The sequence below is a fragment of the Trachemys scripta genome, chromosome 4, assembly GCF_013100865.1.
Source record: "Trachemys scripta elegans isolate TJP31775 chromosome 4, CAS_Tse_1.0, whole genome shotgun sequence".
Classification (NCBI taxonomy): Eukaryota; Metazoa; Chordata; order Testudines; family Emydidae; genus Trachemys; species Trachemys scripta.
Window position 1 is genome coordinate 135,268,731 of NC_048301.1, and position 5,543 is coordinate 135,274,273.

Sequence of the window (5,543 nt, forward strand, 5' to 3'; positions counted from 1 at the left end):
CCAGAGTGGTCTGCTCTGGTTTGTCCAGGACAGCTGCTCTCTGATTGGCTAATGGCTCCTCACCTTTCAGGAGTCTAGAGGTCCCTTTGCTGTAACTGACTCAGCCCCTTGATGACATGTGTTCACCCAAGAGGCTTCTGGGTATTTATCCTGCCCTGCTGCAGAGTGTGGCATCAGCTCCCTTGAGGGACTCTCTCTCCTCCAGGGGGAGAGCTCGGACCTTTAACCAGGCACTCATCTTCCAGGCCTGGAGCGACCATGGGCTAGACCCAAGGAATTGTGGGACATTCCCAAAGGGGAATCATGAGAGTTTGGCTTCTCTTCCCACAATCCCCTAGGTGTTCTCCCACAAACACAGCCACCCTCCCCCCCCAAATGCTCTGCTGTTTGGAACTGCAGGATGTGTACCCAGAGGGCATTGCTGGTGGCCTGTGTTAGCCTGGAGAAGGGGCAGGACAGCTAACTCAGTGGCCATGTGTGACTGGCATGTGTAGAGCCAGGCCAGTGCCACGCCCACAAGTACAGAACAATCAGGACTGTTTGATGAGCCCAAAGCATGTGGGGGTTGTGGGAACATCTCCTGATTCCCACACCCACCTTGCCCTTGTTCTCTGCCCCTGTATCTGATGCTGGCTCATACCCCCTTACCCCCACTGCCCACCAATGCTCCCAGACTCTCACTGTCTGGGTAAACATGAGGTAGAACCCATCACGCCCTCTTCCCCTTTCCTCCTTCCTCAATCGATGGGAGCCGTCAACACCCACCTTCCTGCTATGGGGCTGCCATCAGGTCATATCTTCATCCATCACTGTCATTCTGCTCCCTCTTCCCCAGTCTATCTGTCCCCGGCACCCAGGCTTATGAGACAGATAAAAATCAGTGCTGATCTCATGCCAAGAGCTCCCAAAGCAGCAAAGCACTTGGGACAAAACGAGCCATTAGCACCTTAACAAGTTCACATGGGCCAAAGAGCTAGGTGTCCATGGAAATCAGACCCCAGAGACAATCAGTGGCAAAACAGGAGCATTAACCACTAGACACCACTCCCCTACCAGACCTGGGAGTAGTAGCCAGTGGTCCTGGCTCCCAGCCCCCTTTACTCTGCTCACGAGATCCCACTCCCCTCTTAGAGCTGGGGTAGAACCCAGGAGTCCTACGCCGATGTTCCCTTCAGCACAGTGAAGGGTGTGTCTCCGGTTACCTGATCTCAGCGAGGGACCAGCCTGCCTGGTTGCCATGGAGACAAGCTGGAGCAGGTCTGATGGGACAGGCAGTGTCACTTGCAGTTGTGCCAAGCAGGTGTCAGCTGCGTCCCTGACACACTGTGTGTTGCCACCTGTAAGCCACTGGATAGCTTTCCCCAGCCACCAGGGTACTGCTCAGCCAATGAGAGCTCACGAGATGACATCATGGTTGTCTCTGCTGTTCCACTGGGTCACTGTTATCACCCCATATCCTTGCTAGGGTCTTAAGGTGGGAGGCGGGGAAATGTTCTGAGACCCTCTCTGAACGGGTCTCTAATGTGCGTATTTTACGGCTGTACCCAGAGGCCTCAGCTGAGATCAGGGCCTCATCACGCTGGCTGCTGGTCAGGGTCACCGAGATGGAAGGCCCCATCATGCCAGATGCTGCACAGACACAGAAAAGGGACTGCAGAGGAGCTGCATGACAGAGGGAGGGACAGAAGAGCCTTGAGTGCGAAGAGAAGCAGGGATGGAGAAAGAGGCAGGACAGTCCAGTGGTTAGAGTGCTGGGAGACTGGGTTCAATTCCCAGCTCTTCTCGTGTAACACTGATCAAATCATTTAGTGCCTCAGTCCCTCTGCCTCCATGGCAGGGCCCCAATTTCCCTCACACTAAGGCTTCTGTATGTCCCCCATTCTCCCCTCATGGCAGGGGCTCTATGTACACCCTTCTCCCCTCCACCCTGTACCAGGTTCTCCTATTATCCTCCAATGCCAGCAGCTCTGTGTGCCACCTGCCCCCATATCAGGGCCCCAAATTTGCCCCATGCCAGGGGCTCTGTCTGCCCCCCTTCCCCAGCTTCTCCCCATGTAGGAACCCTGTGTATCCCCTTCTCCCCTCCCCTGTACCAGGATCCCCCATTCCCCCCCATGCCAGGGTGATATGCACACCCCTATGTCCCCCCCATACCCTCCTTTTCTCCCAACTCTTTGGCAGGGGAACATTCAAGGTGTCAATATGGGAGAGGGGGGGTATTATGCTGGCAGGTATTAACTGGCACCATCAACCAGTTGTTTAACCAACAGACAATTGCAAAGATGCCAGAGGCCATGGTTAATCAGGCACCAGGGGCTCTGGGGGTGTCCCCCCGCTCAGTTTTTAGCTCTCCCCCAGCTCACTAGAGCTCTGCCCCTAGATGTAGCACATTCCCTGTGATGCTGTCAGGGATCAGATGCCACCTCCCACGGTTACTGCCTTGCACCCAGAGCAATGCTGTGGTGCTGAGGGTGAGGCCTGGCTCTCTCCCTCAACCGCTGGGTGAACCCTGCACCCGGCAGCACCAGTGCTTTACCTGTTTCACCCTATGTGCCCAGTGCCTTTAACAATCCAATAGGCTCTGAGCTGGGGGTGAGAGTTCCTGGTGCTTGTCAGGGGGCAGAGGGGTAGGAGGGAGGGTGAGGGCTTGTGGGAGGGGGACAGACTGTTCCCGGCTGGGAAGGGGCTTCCTGGTAGTTCCTACTTTGGCCTTCTTATGTAAGTTCCTTGGTGGCTGGTGCCCATGGCCCTCCTCTCCTCAGTGACTGGGTCTTGTGTGCCCCCTGCCCCCTACCCAGGTGCCAGTGCTCTGTCCCATCCCTCACCCCAGTGGTTGGAACCTGTGCCCCCCTACCCAGATGCCAGTGCCCTGTCCTATCCCCCTCCCCAGTGGCTGGCACCCTGTGCCCCCACCCAGGTGCCAGTACACTGTCCCATCCTTCACCACAGTGGCTGGCACCCTGTGCCGCCCCTACCCAAGTGACAAAAGAGGGACAGCCCAGAGCCCGACTCAGCACAGCTGAGGTCCACGCACTCCTCAGGATTTATGGGTTATGGGAACCTGACAGCAGGGCTGGCTCTCCAGCACTCAAGGGCAGTCAAAGCCAGAGAGAGAGGTCATGACTTGGCTACACTGCCAGTGCTGCAGCAGCGTGGCTGTGCTTACCGAAGATGCTACCTACACTAATGGGAGAGCTTCTTGTCTTGGCATAATTAATTCACCTCCCTGAAAGGCGGTCGCTAAATCGGCCAGAAAAACCCTCTCATCCACATAGCGCTGCCTGCACCAGGCGTTCGATCCGTACAGCTGCATTACGTGGGGTGTCAATTTTCCACACCCTGACTGACGTAGCTATACTGACGTAAGTTTGTAGCGTAGAGCTCCCTGTATGTCTGTAGCGCCTGGCACAATGGGCCTTGATTTCAGCTAGGGCAGGACCTGTCTCTCCCTGTATGTCTGTAGCGCCTGGCACAATGGGCCTTGCTTTCAGCTGGGGCAGGGCCTGTCTCTCCCTGTGTGTCTGTAGCGCCTGGCACAACGGGCCTTGATCTCAGCTGGGGCAGGGCCTGTCTCTCCGTGTGTGTCTGGGCAGTGCCTAGCACAACGGGGTCCCGATCTCAGCTGGGGCAGGGCTGTCTCTGTTTGTCTGTAGTGCCCGGCACAACGGGGCCCTGATCTCAGCTGGGGTAGGGCCTGTCTCTCGCTGTGTGTCTGTGCACAGGTGGACCTGGACCCTGGCTCGTGGGGCTACCATTGTGAGGCTACCTATCAGAGAGTTTGCCTTTAGCAGGACTCTCTACTTTTCCTTAATAAAGCCGGATTTATCGGAGATCTCTGGCCTGGGCTCATTCAGGGGAAGATCTTGCTTATTCCTCCTTGGTCTCTACGGAATTCCATAGGAGATGAAACCAGCCAGACATGGCATAGGGGGCTATACAAGGACACCAGACTGGAGAATGAATCTCTTTCTGGAGGGTTCTGGATCCAGCCTATGGGATTCTATAGGAGGCAGAGAATTCTATAGGGTTATGCCCTAAGGGAGGGGGAGTGAGCCCTTGGCCTCTGAGCAGCTACCCAAGGGAGATCAGGACTCAGGGGCTTGTTCTGTAAGGCATGGCTGATTCCAGGGCTTGGGACAAATCAGGGATGAGACCAGAGTGGGGCCGTGACACCAGGCAGGAGGCTTTCCCTCTCTGTGCCTCAGTTTCCCAATCTTAGCCACCTGCTCACCTTGCCAGACCCTGCTGTGGGCTCCCCCTCTGCTCCATTGGCAGCCATGGGGCCCTGGGCCTGGCAGTAGCCCTCGTAGGGCTGCTATAACAGCCCCCCTGCCTGGCTCGGGGCTCCACTCCAGCCCTGTGGGCAGCGCAGAGATGGAGGCAGCAGCATCCAAAGCTTCCCCTGCCCCATTGCCTGATCTCTCCCCTGGGTTGGTGTGGTGACCACAGGGCCCATTCCCTGCCTCCCATGGGTTCCTGGATGAGAGGTCACGGGCCCACATGGAGCAATGCGGCCCCACATATCAGTGCCTCCACCATAGATCAACACAGCTGGGACGATAAAGTCTAATCTTATCGTCGGGGAGGGAGGTGGCAGGTTGCACCCTGAGTGTGTGTGTGTTGCGGGGGGAAGTGCCAGGAGTCCAGTGCCAGGTGCCCGAGGAGCAACCAAAATCCCCACAGCCTGGGCAAAGCACATGGGGAACATGGACCCATAGGACAGCCAGCTGCTCCAAGCCAGCAGGGGTGGGGAATGGGACATGGAGCCTTTCCCTTCTCGGGGGCACCGACTCCAATCTGGTCCCAGGCTCCAAAACAATCAGGGATCTCAGCTGGACTTGCCCAGGGTTTCTGTTCCTTTCCCCCTGGAGTGGGGTGCTTTCCCCCCCTTCCCCAGCACACAGCTCAGGCTCTGCAGGAGGCCACTGCTTCCAGTTCCCTGAGCCTCCTGCACCTGGCAGGGCCAGGGTCTAATCCCAGTGGAGAGTTACTGCCGTCTGGGGACGCAGGTGTCGAGGGCCAGCCTGCAGGCCCAGATTAGCATGGGGGAGGGCCGTGCAGGTGTTTGGCTGCCTGTCTATATATGGCAGTGTAATCTGACAAGGGGGCTAAGCTGGTTACTGGCTGCCCTTTGTGGAAAAATTACCGGCCCTGCTGTGACTAGATCATGCAGCCTTGGGCTGACCCCACCGGGAGGCCAACCCATCTGGGCGGTGGGGAAGGTCCTTAGCCCCACCCCACATTGACCACCACCAGGGGTGGGGCACCTTCACTGCTGGCCATCCAGGTTTCTAGCCCAGCTTGCTTCCAGGTAGAAAGCCACTGGGGGATCCTCCCACCCAACCCACAGCATGACCCAGGCCAGAGCAGCTGCCTGCCATTCCTGCCCTGGGGCATATTTCCTTCCCCCAGTGATTCCTGTTGTTTGCCAGGTGAGAGCTGCGTAGGCATAGGGTTACCATACGTCCGGATTTTCCCGGACATGTCCGGCTTTTGGGGGCTCAAATCCCCGTCCGGGGGGAAATCCCCAAAAGCCGGGCATG